We start from the raw sequence: 14,281 nt of genomic DNA on the forward strand, positions 1-14,281 counted from the left end.
GGTATGGTGTTCTTTGGATGCAACTCAGCATTCTTTGTCCTCCAAACATGACGAGTTGAGTTTTTACCAAAAAGTTCTATTTTGGTTTCATCTGACATTCTCCCAATCCTCTTCTGGATCATCCAAATGCACTCTAGCAAACTTCAGACGGGCCTGGACATGTACTGGCTTAAGCAGGGGGACACGTCTGGCACTGCATGATTTGAGTCCCTGGCGGTGTAGTGTGTTACTGATGGTAGGCTTTGTTACTTTGGTCCCAGCTCTCTGCAGGTCATTCACTAGGTCCCCCCGTGTGGTTCTGGGATTTTTGCTCACCGTTCTTGTGATCATTTTGACCCCACGGGGTGAGATCTTGCGTGGAGCCCCAGATCGAGGGAGATTATCAGTGGTCTTGTATGTCTTCCATTTCCTAATAATTGCTCCCACAGTTGATTTCTTCAAACCAAGCTGCTTACCTATTGCAGATTCAGTCTTCCCAGCCTGGTGCAGGTCTACAATTTTGTTTCTGGTGTCCTTTGACAGCTCTTTGGTCTTGGCCATAGTGGAGTTTGGAGTGTGACTGTTTGAGGTTGTGGACAGGTGTCTTTTATACTGATAACAAGTTCAAACAGGTGCCATTAATACAGGTAACGAGTGGAGGACAGAGGAGCCTCTTAAAGAAGAAGCTACAGGTCTGTGAGAGCCAGAAATCTTGCTTGTTTGTAGGTGACCAAATACTTATTTTCCACCATAATTTGCAAATAAATTCATAAAAAATCCTACAATGTGATTTTCTGGAGAAAAAAAATCTCAATTTGTCTGTCATAGTTGACGTGTACCTATGATGAAAATTACAGGCCTCTCTCATCTTTTTAAGTGGGAGAACTTGCACAATTGGTGGCTGACTAAATACTTTTTTTCCCCCACTGTATCTAACCACTGGGATTTTTGCCCATTCTTCAAGGCAAAACTGCTCCAGCTCCTTCAAGTTGGATGGGTTCCGCTGGTGTACAGCAATCTTTAAGTCATACCACAGATTCTCAATTGGATTGAGGTCTGGGCTTTGACTAGGCCATTCCAAGACATTTAAATGTTTCCCCTTAAACCACTCCAGTCTTGCTTTAGCAGTATGCTTAGGGTCATTGTCCTGCTGCAAAGTGAACCTCCGTCCCAGTCTCAAATCTCTGGAAGACTGAAACAGGTTTCCCTCAAGAATTTCCTTGTATTTAGCGCCATCCATCATTCCTTCAATTCTGACCAGTTTCCCAGTCCCTGCCGATGAAAAACATCCCCACAGCATGATGCTGCCACCACCATGCTTCACTATGGGGATGGTGTTCTCGGGGTTATGAGAGGTGTTGGATTTGTGCCAGACATTTTCCTTGATGGCCAAAAAGCTCAATTTTAGTCTCATCTGACCAGAGTACCTTCTTCCATGTGTTTGGGGAGCCTACCACATGTTTTTTTCTTTAAGCAATGGCTTTTTTCTGGCCACTCTTCCGTAAAGCCCAGCTCTGTGGAGTGTACGGCTTAAAGTGGTCCTATGGACAGATACTCCAATCTCCGCTGTGGAGCTTTGCAGCTCCTTCAAGGTTATCGTTGGTGTCTTTGTTGCCTCTTTGATTAATGCCCTCGGTGGCCCTCTCTTGGCAGGTTTGTTGTGGTGCCATATTCTTTCATTTTTTTTATAATGGATTTAATGGTGCTCTGTGGGATGTTCAAATTTTCTGATATTTTTTTATAACCCAACCCTAATCTGTACTTCTCCACAACTTTGTCCCTAACCTGTTTGGATACCTCCTTGGTCTTCATGGTGCTGCTTGCTTGATGGTGCCCCTTGCTTACTGGTGTTGCAGACTCTGGGGCCTTTCAGAACAGGTGTATATATACTGAGATCATGTGACAGATCATGTGACACTTAGATTGCACACAGGTGGACTTTATTTAACTAATTATGTGACTTCTGAAGGTAATTGGTTGCACCAGATATTATTTAGGGGCTTCATAGCAAAGGGTGTGAATCCATATGCATGCACCACTTTTCCGTTATGAATTTTTTAGAAGTTATTTTTTTCATTTCACTTCACCAATTTGGACTATTTTGTGTATGCCATTACATAAAATCCAACTAGAAATCCATTTAAATTACAGGTTGTATTGCAACAAAATAGGAAAAACGCCAAGGGGGATGAATACTTTTGCAAGGTTCTCCTCTCAAATAGTCAAGACTATCAATAAGACTATCAATAAAGGGTTTGACTCGTGAGACCGCTTTGAAATAAATCTTAATGACCAAAGCTTCATTAAAATATGAAGTTTGGCAGCAGCAGCAAAACAGTGAGCGAGTATCCCCTTTTTATTTATGTAGGCTATTACATTATTTTAGTTAGCTTTTGTTATTATTTGGATGTGCGTAAAAACCCCTCCATGTAGACTATATGCCGATCATGGAACGAGATATTATGTAGTCCGGTGACACTTGTATTTAGAAACATTTAAGTTATTTTCCTGTAACAATTGCTTGTTTTCCATTTAGTTTGATTAAAAAACAAGCCCTTAGTAGGCTACTCTTACCCTACTAAAATGGAAGTTGGTTCAGCAGCAATGCGTCTGGTGTATTTCTTATCCATGCATTAGTGCATGCCAAGTAATCTATCCATAAAAGGTTTCTAAATGGTCTACTCATTGAGGCTTTTGCCGATATGCTTTTGCATTATTCACAATTCACATAGGTGAATTACAGTGCATACTCCATTTTGCATGTATCCAACCCCGTTACCAAAGACACGCTCCTCCAGACATTCCAAATGTTCAGTCCTATAATGCCATATCAACCGAAAGATCAGTCCTATAACGCCATATCAACATAGGCCTAGGCTATATCTTGCTAATTGAGAATGTGCCACACACATACAATACAATTTATAGGAGCCTAGTATTTTTATTTGAGAATAAGTGTGATGCGTAAAGGCCTATACTCGTAGAACCCAATTACAACAATGTTAACTGTCATCACTCCAAACATATTGAGCAAATATACAGTACCAGTCAAAAGTTTGGACACCCCAACTCATTCAAGGGTTTTTCTTTATTTTTACTATTTTCTACATTGTAGCCGGAAAAGTGTTAAACAAATGAGATTCTTCAAATAGCCACCCTTTACCTTGATGACAGCTTTGCACACTCTTGGCATTCTCTCAACCAGCTTCAGCTTGAATGCTTTTCCAACAGCCTTGAAGGAGTTCCCACATATGCTGAGCACTTGTTGGCTGCTTTTCCTTCACTCTGCTGTCCGACTCATCCCAAACCATCCCAATTGGGTTGAGGTCGGGGATGGTGGAGGCCAGGTCATCTGATGCAGCTCTCCATCACTCTCCTTCTTGGTAAAATAAAGTGAGGGAAAAAAGTATTTGATCCCCTGCTGATTTTGTAAGTTTGCCCACTGACAAAGAAATGACCAGTCTATAATTTTAATGGTAGGTTTATTTGAACAGTGAGAGACATTTTTTTGTTGTTATTCTGTCTCTCACTGTTCAAATAAACCTACCATTAAAATCATAGACTGATCATGTCTTTGTCAGTGGGCAAACTTACAAAATCAGCAGGGGATCAAATACTTTTTTCCCTCACTGTAGCCCTTACACAGCCTGGAGGTGTGTTGGGTCATTGTCCTGTTGAAAAACAAATGATAGTCCCACTAAGCCCAAACCAGATTAGATGGCAGATCGCTGCAGAATGCTGTGGTAGCCATGCTGGTTAAGTGTGCCTTGAATTCTAAATAAATCACAGGCAGTGTCACCAGCAAAGCACCCCCACACCAAAACACCTCCTCCTCCATGATTTACGGTGGGAACTACACATGCGGAGATCATCCGCTCACACACACCGTGTCTCACAAAGACACAGCTGTTGAAATCTAAAATCTCCAATTTGGACTCCAGACGAAAGGACACATTATCCATTGCTTGTGTTTCTTGGGCCAAGCAGGTCTCTTCTTATTGTTGGTTTCCTTTAGTAGTGGTTTCTTTGTAGCAATTCAACCATGAAGGCCTGATTCACACAGTCTCCTCTGAACAGTTGATGTTGAGATGTGTCTGTTACTTGAACTCTGTGAAGCATTTATTTGGGCTGCAATTTCTGAGGCTGGTAACTCTAATGAACTTATCCTCTGCAGCAGAGGTAACTCTGGGTCTTCCATTCCTGTGGCGGTCCTCATGAAAGCCAGTTTCATAATAGTGCTTGATGGTTTTTGCGACTGCACTTGAAGAAACTTTCAAAGTTCTTGAAATGTTTACTTATTGACTGACCTTCATGTCTTAAAGTAATGATCGACTGTTGTTTCTCTTTGCTTATTTGAGCTGTTCTTGTCATAATATGGACTTGGTCTTTTACCAAATAGGGCTATCTTCTGTATACCCCCCTGGTAACTCTAATGAACTTATCCTCTGCAGCAGAGGTAACTCTGGGTCTTCCATTCCTGTAGCGGTCCTCATGAAAGCCAGTTTGTCACAACACCACCTTGTCACAACACAACTGATTGGCTCAAACCCATTAAGAAGTTAAACAAAATAACTTTTAACAAGGCACACCTGTTAATTGAAATGCATTCCAGGTGACTACCTCATGAAGCTGGTTGAGAGAATGCCAATAGTGTGCAAAGCTGTCATCAAGGCAAAGGGTGGCTATTTGAAGAATCTCAAATATAAAATATATTTAGATTTGTTTAACACTTTTTTGGTTACTACATGAGTCCATATGTGTTACTTCATAGTTTTGATGTCTTCACTATTTTTCTACAATTGTCACGATCATCATTTTAAGAAACGGGCCAATGCGCAGCGTGGAATGCAAACATACTTTATTAATTATTCACCACGTGAACAAAACAACAAAACGATACGTGAAGTCCTTGGTAACAAAACACAAACCATACACGGAACAAGATACCACACCACACATATGCCAAACGACTACCTAAGTATGGTTCCCAATCAGAGACAACAAGCAACAGCTGATTCACGTTGCCTCTGATTGAGAACCACCCCGGCCAACATAGAAACACTTCAACTAGATCCTGAACATAGAAACACAAAACATAGACTCTACACACCCTGGCTCAACATAACAGAGTCCCCAGAGCCAGGGCGTGACAAAAATGTAACAAATAGTCAAAATAAAGAAAAACCCTTGAATGAGTAGGTGTGTCCAAACTTTTGACTGGTAGTGTATATATATATATTTTTTTACTGTAGTCTATGCTATTTAATAAAATGTAGTATCAATCCACAATGGACTAGGACGAGAATATTCTGTGCCCCCAACCGAATTGGAGTTGATGAAAACACAAGACCGCCAATAACCTGCAGAACTTGAGACAAACAAATACAGTATTAAGCCATGTAAGGCCTTGACTGGCCAGTGAGTGGTCAAGCCCAAACACCTACAATGTGTTTATTCATCAAAACCCAGACCTTTTGCGTCACCACAAGCTATTGCGCTCATAATAAAGGCTGTGAAAATAGCAAAAATATTTCTGTCACACCCCCAGACCTACAGTATAGTGCTACCGTCAGAGCTTAGATTTACCATTGCGTTATTTTGTTAAAATAGAGCCCTATGTGCAATATGGTTTAGATGAGAAGCTCTTGTATAGTTTCAATTGCTATACTTATTTTGTTTGTCTATATACTATGGCCTTTACAGTATGCTAAGATAAGCACTCACACATGAAGCAGGAATGTGGCTTTGGTTACACCACATCCAAGGCTTGGGTAAACAACAAAAAAGTAGCAAATCTGATGTTGAAGAGAGATAGATCTCACTGGACATATTTTACTAATTTAAATGGCCCCTAAACTCATGAGGCATTTATAAGTTATATTTTTCACAAATCCATGGGTATATAAGGTTAATTTATACAGTAAGTCCAAAAATGTATGTAGCAACTAAGGATTCCAGCTTTAAGGCTATCTTACAAACTAATGTAACATTAACAAAATATATATTTACAAAAAAATATATGGGGGATTGGAAATGATGCAGACAATTACACTGATAGAAGCCACACTCTAGCTTCAATATTAAAGCTGATGTAACATTCAACCTTAAAATGAGTAATACATCCATGGCCACATTTTGATGTTACTGTAACAATATATTTATTCTTATGTAATCATATAAAGCATGCGTGTTCAAGATAGCATGCATAAGTTTGTTGCAGGTATGTGGAGATCTTCACTATTGCTGTAATAATCTGTGCTGAATCTTAAACTGCATTGATCACTTGCACCATGTACTTTTAATATAATCTAAATCCAGGTTATTTGGTTCTGCAATTAGATGAAGCAAAGTGAAAACACATTAATCTGTTGTATAAATAATACAAATATCTAACATTGTATTCCCATTTAAACTTTGCTGTAATTTAAAATGGTTGAAACCGCAGTGATAACACATTGGAAATTCAACAAACCTTTGGCTGTCTTTTTGAGTGGTTGAATATAGGTTGTATTCTCATTGATCATTGTCTCAACCAAATATTACCCAATTATCGACATTGAAATTATGTGGTGTGCCCAGTAGGATGGCATTACATAAGACCAAATAAAGAGCTCGTCACATGGACCATTAAGGACCTGTAGTAGACCCTCCTGTCCCATCTATGATCTCCTCTGACTGCCACTAGAGAAAAACCGCTTTGTCTGCTCCATTCATCATGGTGAGATTTCAAGTCACATGCACTAATGTAGTCCTTTCGTCAATAAACACAAGTGGGAGCATTACACGTGGGGAAGCTTCTCTGACGTGCTTGATATGTAAATAGTTTTTTAATCTGATATGGTTTAAATTTGATCTTCCAATTCCAAACAATATTATGTCCATTTGTCTCAGAGCCATAGAAAAACGAATACCTTCAATCAAAAGCTAAACTGATAATGCTGATTTTATGGCAGTCATTTTAAGGGGATTTTGTTTATCTCATCAATTCACCCTTATATGATTTACATATTCCCCGAGAGATTCATATCTAAACCGAGATCCATTTCTATCTCCATTAAAGTTAATCTGTTTGCACATTTAGCCACTTTTCATGTTTTATGGTCTCCAGTTCATCATTGTGGAATATCATAGGACACTCCCTCTAGTATACCCTTTCATCTCACATGGGAAGCAAAGGCACCATCACAGGCAGTTTGCTACTCAGCTAATGACTGCCTCATTCTCTGTCTATAGATTTACTGTAAATGGAAACGTTAACGATAGACCAGGGATCTGTTCTCCCAGAATTGTCACAGACAGGACCACAGCTTCCTCTTATCTTATGTCTGTGCTGTGAATAGTGAGACTGGACCAGAGTTTATTTATAGTACCTTCAGAAAGTATTCCCACCCCTTGACTTTTTCCACATTTTGTTGTGTTACAGCCTTATTTTAAAATGGATTAAATTGTGATTTTTTTGTCACAATACCCTATTATGTCAAAGTGGAATTATCTTGAGTCAATAAGTATTCAACCCCTTTGTTATGGCAAGCCTAATTAAGTTTGGAGTAAGAATTTGCTTAACAAGTCATAATAATTTGCATGGACTCACTCTGTGTGCAATAGTAGAGTTTAACATGATTTTTGAATGACTATTATCTGTAAGGTCCCTCAGTCAAAGATTTAACGACAAAGACCAGGGAGGTTTTCCAATGCCTCGCAAAGATGGGTACTTATTGGTAGTTACTCCACAATATTAACCTAATTGACAGAGTGAAAAGAAGGAAGCCTGTACAGAACACACATATTCAAAAACATGCATCCTGTTTGCAATAAGGCACTAAAGTAAAACTGCAAAAAATATGGCAGAGAAATTAACTTTATGTCCTGAATACAAAGCATTATGTTTGGGCAAATCCAACACAACACATCACTGAGTACCACTCTTCATATTTTCAAGCATGGTGTTGACTGCATCATGTTAAGGGTATGCTTGTCATCGGCAAGGACTAGGGAGTTTTTTTAGGTAAAAAATAAACAGAATAGAGCCAAGCACAGGCAAAATCCTTGAGGAAAACCTGGTTCAGTCTGCTTTCCAACAGACACTGGGAAACAAATTCACCTTTCAGCAGGACAATAACCTAAAACACAAGGCCAAATATACACTGGAGTTGCTTACTAAGACGACATTGAATGTTACTGAGTGGCCTAGCTACAGTTTTTACTTAAATCAGCGTGAAAATCTATGGCAAGACTTGAAAATGGCTGTCTAGCAATGATCAACAACCAACCTGACAGAGCTTGAAGAATTTTATATTGTACAATTCAGGTGTGCAAAACACTTAGAGATTTACCAGAAAGAATCGCAGCTGTAATTTCTGCCAAAGGTGACTTTAACACGTATTGAATACATATCTAATCATGATATATTAGTGTTTAATCTTACATATACTGTATACAGTGGGGAGAACAAGTATTTGATACACTGCCGATTTTGCAGGTTTTGCTACTTACAAAGCATGTAGAGGTCTGTAATTTTTATCATAGGTACACTTCAACTGTGAGAGACGGAATCTAAAACAAACATCCAGAAAATCACATTGTATGATTTTTAAGTAATTAATTTGCATTTTATTGCATGACATAAGTATTTGATCACCTACCAACCAGTAAGAATTCCGTCTCTCACAGACCTGTTAGTTTTTCTTTAAGAAGCCCTCCTGTTCTCCACTCATTACCTGTATTAACTGCACCTGTTTGAACTCGTTACCTGTATAAAAGACACCTGTCCACACACTCAATCAAACAGACTCCAACCTCTCCACAATGGCCAAGACCAGAGAGCTGTGTAAGGACATCAGGGATAAAATTGTAGACCTGCACAAGGCTGGGATGGGCTACAGGACAATAGGCAAGCAGCTTGGTGAGAAGGCAACAACTGTTGGCGCAATTATTAGAAAATGGAAGAAGTTCAAGATGACGGTCAATCACCCTCGGTCTGGGGCTCCATGCAAGATCTCACCTTGTGGGGCATCAATGATCATGAGGAAGGTGAGGGATCAGCCCAGAACTACACGGCAGGACCTGGTCAATGACCTGAAGAGAGCTGGGACCACAGTCTCAAAGAAAACCATTAGTAACACACTACGCCGTCATGGATTAAAATCATGCAGCGCACACAAGGTCCCCCTGCTCAAGCCAGCGCATGTCCAGGCCCGTCTGAAGTTTGCCAATGACCATCTGGATGATCCAGAGGAGGAATGGGAGAAGGTCATGTGGTCTGTTGAGACAAAAATAGAGCTTTTTGGTCTAAACTCCACTCGCCGTGTTTGGAGGAAGAAGAAGGATGAGTACAACCCCAAGAACACCATTCCAACCGTGATACATGGAGGTGGAAACATCATTCTTTGGGGATGCTTTTCTGCAAAGGGGACAGGACGACTGCACCGTATTGAGGGGAGGATGGATGGGGCCATGTATCGCGAGATCTTTGCCAACAACCTCCTTCCCTCAGTAAGAGCATTGAAGATGGGTCGTGGCTGGGTCTTCCAGCATGACAATGACCCGAAACACACAGCCAGGGCAACTAAGGAGTGGCTCCGTAAGAAGCATCTCAAGGTCCTGGATAGGCCTAGCCAGTCTCCAGACCTGAACCCAATAGAAAATCTTTGGAGGGAGCTGAAAGTCCGTATTGCCCAGCGACAGCCCCGAAACCTGAAGGATCTGGAGAAGGTCTGTATGGAGGAGTGGGCCAAAATCCCTGCTGCAGTGTGTGCAAACCTGGTCAAGACCTACAGGAAACGTATGATCTCTGTAATTGCAAACAAAGGTTTCTGTACCAAATATTAAGTTCTGCTTTTCAGATGTATCAAATACTTATGTCATGCAATAAAATGCAAATCAATTTCTTAAAAATCATTTAAGTAGGAAAACCTGCAAAATCGGCAGTGTATCAAATACTTGTTCTTCCCACTGTATATACAGTGGAGAAAAAAAGTATTTAGTCAGCCACCAATTGTGCAAGTTCTCCCACTTAAAAAGATGAGAGAGGCCTGTAATGTTCATCATAGGTACACGTCAACTATGACAGACAAAATGAGGAAAAAAAATCCAGAAAATCACATTGTAGGATTTTTTATGAATTTATTTGCAAATTATGGTGGAAAATAAGTATTTGGTCAATAACAAAAGTTTCTCAATACTTTGTTATATACCCTTTGTTGGCAATGACACAGGTCAAACGTTTTCTGTAAGTCTTCACAAGGTTTTCACACACTGTTGCTGGTATTTTGGCCCATTCCTCCATGCAGATCTCCTCTAGAGCAGAGATGTTTTGGGGCTGTCGCTGGGCAACACAGACTTTCAACTCCCTCCAAAGATTTTCTATGGGGTTGAGATCTGGAGACTCCAGGACCTTGAAATGCTTCTTACGAAGCCACTCCTTCGTTGCCCGGGCGGTGTGTTTGGGATCATTGTCATGCTGAAAGACCCAGCCACGTTTCATCTTCAATGCCCTTGCTGATAGAAGAAGGTTTTCACTCAAAATCTCACGATACATGGCCCCATTCATTCTTTCCTTTACACGGATCAGTCGTCCTGGTCCTTTTGCAGAAAAACACCCCCAAAGTATGATGTTTTCACTCCCATGCTTCACAATAGGTATGGTGTTCTTTGGATGCAACTCAGCATTCTTTGTCCTCCAAACATGACAAGTTGAGTTTTTACCAAAAAGTTATATTTTGGTTTCATCTGACCATATGACATTATCCCAATCCTCTTCTGGATGCACTCTAGCAAACTTCAGACGGGCCTGGACATGTACTGGCTTAAGCAGGGGGACACGTCTAGCACTGCAGGATTTGAGTCCCTGGCGGCGTAGTGTGTTACTGATGGTAGGCTTTGTTACTTTGGTCCCAGCTCTCTGCAGGTCATTCACTAGGTCCCCCCGTGGGGTTCTGGGATTTTTGCTCACCGTTCTTGTGATCATTTTGACACCACGGGGTGAGATCTTGCGTGGAGCCCCAGATCGAGGGAGATTATCAGTGGTCTTGTATGTCTTCCATTTCCTAATAATTGCTCCCACAGTTGATTTCTTCAAACCAAGCTGCTTACCTATTGCAGATTCAATCTTCCCAGCCTGGTGCAGGTCTACAATTTTGTTTCTGGTGTCCTTTGACAGCTCTTTGGTCTTGGCCATAGTGGAGTTTGGAGTGTGACTGTTTGAGGTTGTGGACAGGTGTATTTTATACTGATAACAAGTTCAAACAGGTGCCATTAATACAGGTAACGAGTGGAGGACAGAGGAGCCTCTTAAAGAAGAAGTTACAGGTCTGTGAGAGCCAGAAATCTTGCTTGTTTGTAGGTGACCAAATACTTATTTTCCACCATAATTTGCAAATAAATTCATAAAAAATCCTACAATGTGATTTTCTGGAAAAAAAATTCTCAATTTGTCTGTCATAGTTGACATGTACCTATGATGAAAATTACAGGCCTCTCTCATCTTTTTAAGTGGGAGAACTTGCACAATTGGTGGCTGACTAAATACTTTTTTTCCCCACTGTATTTTTTACAAATGTTAGAATTTTTCTTCCATTTCGACATTACAGATTGTTACAAAAAAAAGACAATTCAATCCATTTAAATCCCACTTTGTAACACAACAAAATGTGGAAAAAGTTAAGGGTGTGAATACTTTCTGACGGCACTGTATGCAGAGGAGCACCACAATCCATAATTACTGTCTACAATTGAACATCTTGTCACGCACGCCCTCAAAACAGCAACTCTTCACATTCGAATCCCAATAATTGGAAAGTGTATCCCTGCCGTTTTCTCCTACAGTAACCATTGTCTTTCTCTCCTCTCACTCCTCTTCTTTTTATCACCTGTTTATCTACTTCATATTGTTCATCTTACCATCTGTCTATCCCTGTCTTGTGGCTAACCTCATATCTTACTCCCCTAACTTGAATCTCTCTCTCTCTCTCAACCCCCCCCCCCACACACACACTTTGCTGTGCCAGCATTTATATAGTGAAATAGCTGAGGGGGGAAACGCTGCCCCAGATGAGAGCAGTCAATATTTAATATCTATACCTGGAAGGAGACACAGAGGGCAGACCGAATTCAAATAGGGTAAGATGTATGACACACATACACAGATAGAGTTTTATAATAGAGTTTTAACAGTCTTGCCAATGGGAAATACTGCAGGATGTTCAGCAGCTGATGGGGGCTATGAATCCATTCATTTTAAGATTTGCAAATTTAACCCAGTGGCGAGGATGACAAAACGCTAGCACTATGGAAACAAAATTGAATGTGAGGACAACAATAAAAGTGGGAATACAGTGAGGGAAAAAAGTATTTGATCCCCTGCTGATTTTGTACGGTTGCCCACTGACAAAGAAATGATCAGTCTATAATTTTAATGGTAGGTTTATTTGAACAGTGAGAGACAGAATAACAACAAAAAAATTCAGAATAACGCATGTCAAAAATGTTATAAATTGATTTGCATTTTAATGAGGGAAATACGTATTTGACCCTTTGACATTATGGGGTACTGTGTGTAAAAATCTAAATGTAATCCATTTGAAATTCAGGCTGTAACACAACAAAATGTGGAAAAAGTCAAGGAGTGTGAATACTTTCTGAAGGGACTGTAAGTACACATCAGTGTTATACTTAAATCAAGATAATTTTGATTACCTCGATGAGGCTTGAAAATAAAAAGATAAACACTAAGGTCAGTATCCAGGTATGAACATATTTTGCTTCAACACATTTGGAGCTTGGTGTTAGATATTGCACTGTACACCTACACCATATATGCCTGACCCTCCGACCGTTTCCAATAACAACATTACAATATAACATTATATAGCTGTAAAACTCAATTTCAGCACCAGCCGCGGGGCCCTGGGTGAGGTGGTAGCTGTTGGCTGTTTGAGCAGTGTTTGATCTCTGCAGAGACCTTCTCTTGGCTCCTCTGTCGAGCATCTACAGTTGGGCACAGAGTTGTTTCATTCCGGTTGCCTGCATTTGTTTGTATAATGCCACGCTTGGCTTTCGCATAGACATAATTTAATCAAGCCTAATCCACTATTTATGCATTCTGCCTCTGAATTATTCACACTGCAGTTTTGTGCGTTATTGCATTTTTGTGGAGTCAGTAAGAAGTTGTGAGGCTGCCGTTATTGAACAGAACCCCCCTCAAGATGACATATTTTATTCATTAATATAGCCCCATACAAGAGTACACAATGCATTCATGTTAATGCTGTGTTTGCATTTTTGTTTAAACAACTAGGAATTCATATAATTCAAACATAAATTGCATAATGAGTACAATTACAGTATCCTGCCTCCAGAGAGTATTATAATACATTTTTATGAAAAGTTTAAAGAACATAACATTCTTTAGAAATGACTACTAAAACACAGACATGCACAGACGCTCGCTCACACACACACACACACACACACACACACACACACACATGGCCTTGTTCAGTACAACCTGTCCTCCCTCGCTAGACCAATCCCCTTATGCCCTGAAGGCTTCTGTAAGGCTTCTCAGCACTCGCTGTTCATACCAAAGAACAAAAGGACCATCACAAGAAACACAATGTTATTAATTTATTTTCATGAAAGTCTGCATTAATGGATGACTACTGCACATGCACACTCATATGTTCAATGTCCTCTCAGGGGACCTCTATTAAACAAGTATAAATTCCACTGACATTTGCCTCCCATAGACGTTACAGTAAATTGTGTGTGAAATACATTGGATCCGTAGCCGCGCTAGCCATTTCCTCCACGTGACTTGGAGACGCTGTGAAGTGGAAACTGACGGAGAGGTTAATTAAGCGGAGTGGATTCTGACGTTACAGTTCAAATGAAAATAGAATGATATCAACAGTCATCCATCACAGTCAGGGGCTCTATGCACCTATGATGCAATCATTGTATATTGAAAGTGCAGCCAAAAGGTCAGGGAGATACAGGCGGCTCCTGGTCCTCATCCCCCACCTTCTGAATGGAGGGCATCCCGCAGACACAGATCATTATTTATGGCCCACAGTCATGGCTACCCTGAGATAAAAGCTGACCTATTACCTAATGATTTCTTCTGGGTGTTTGGGTGTAGGAGACTGTCTTCTGCACAGAGAGGATTCTGTTGCTCTATTGTGTTGAAATAGGTGCCGAGAATACCGGAACGGTGCACAACGATCACATTATCTAATCAGTGTTAGATTAAAGAATTGGATCATGGGTGAAATTGCTTTGTTCATAATATCTTTCTTCTCAAATG

The sequence above is a fragment of the Coregonus lavaretus genome, assembly GCF_964263955.1.
Source record: "Coregonus lavaretus genome assembly, chromosome: 12".
Classification (NCBI taxonomy): Eukaryota; Metazoa; Chordata; class Actinopteri; order Salmoniformes; family Salmonidae; genus Coregonus; species Coregonus lavaretus.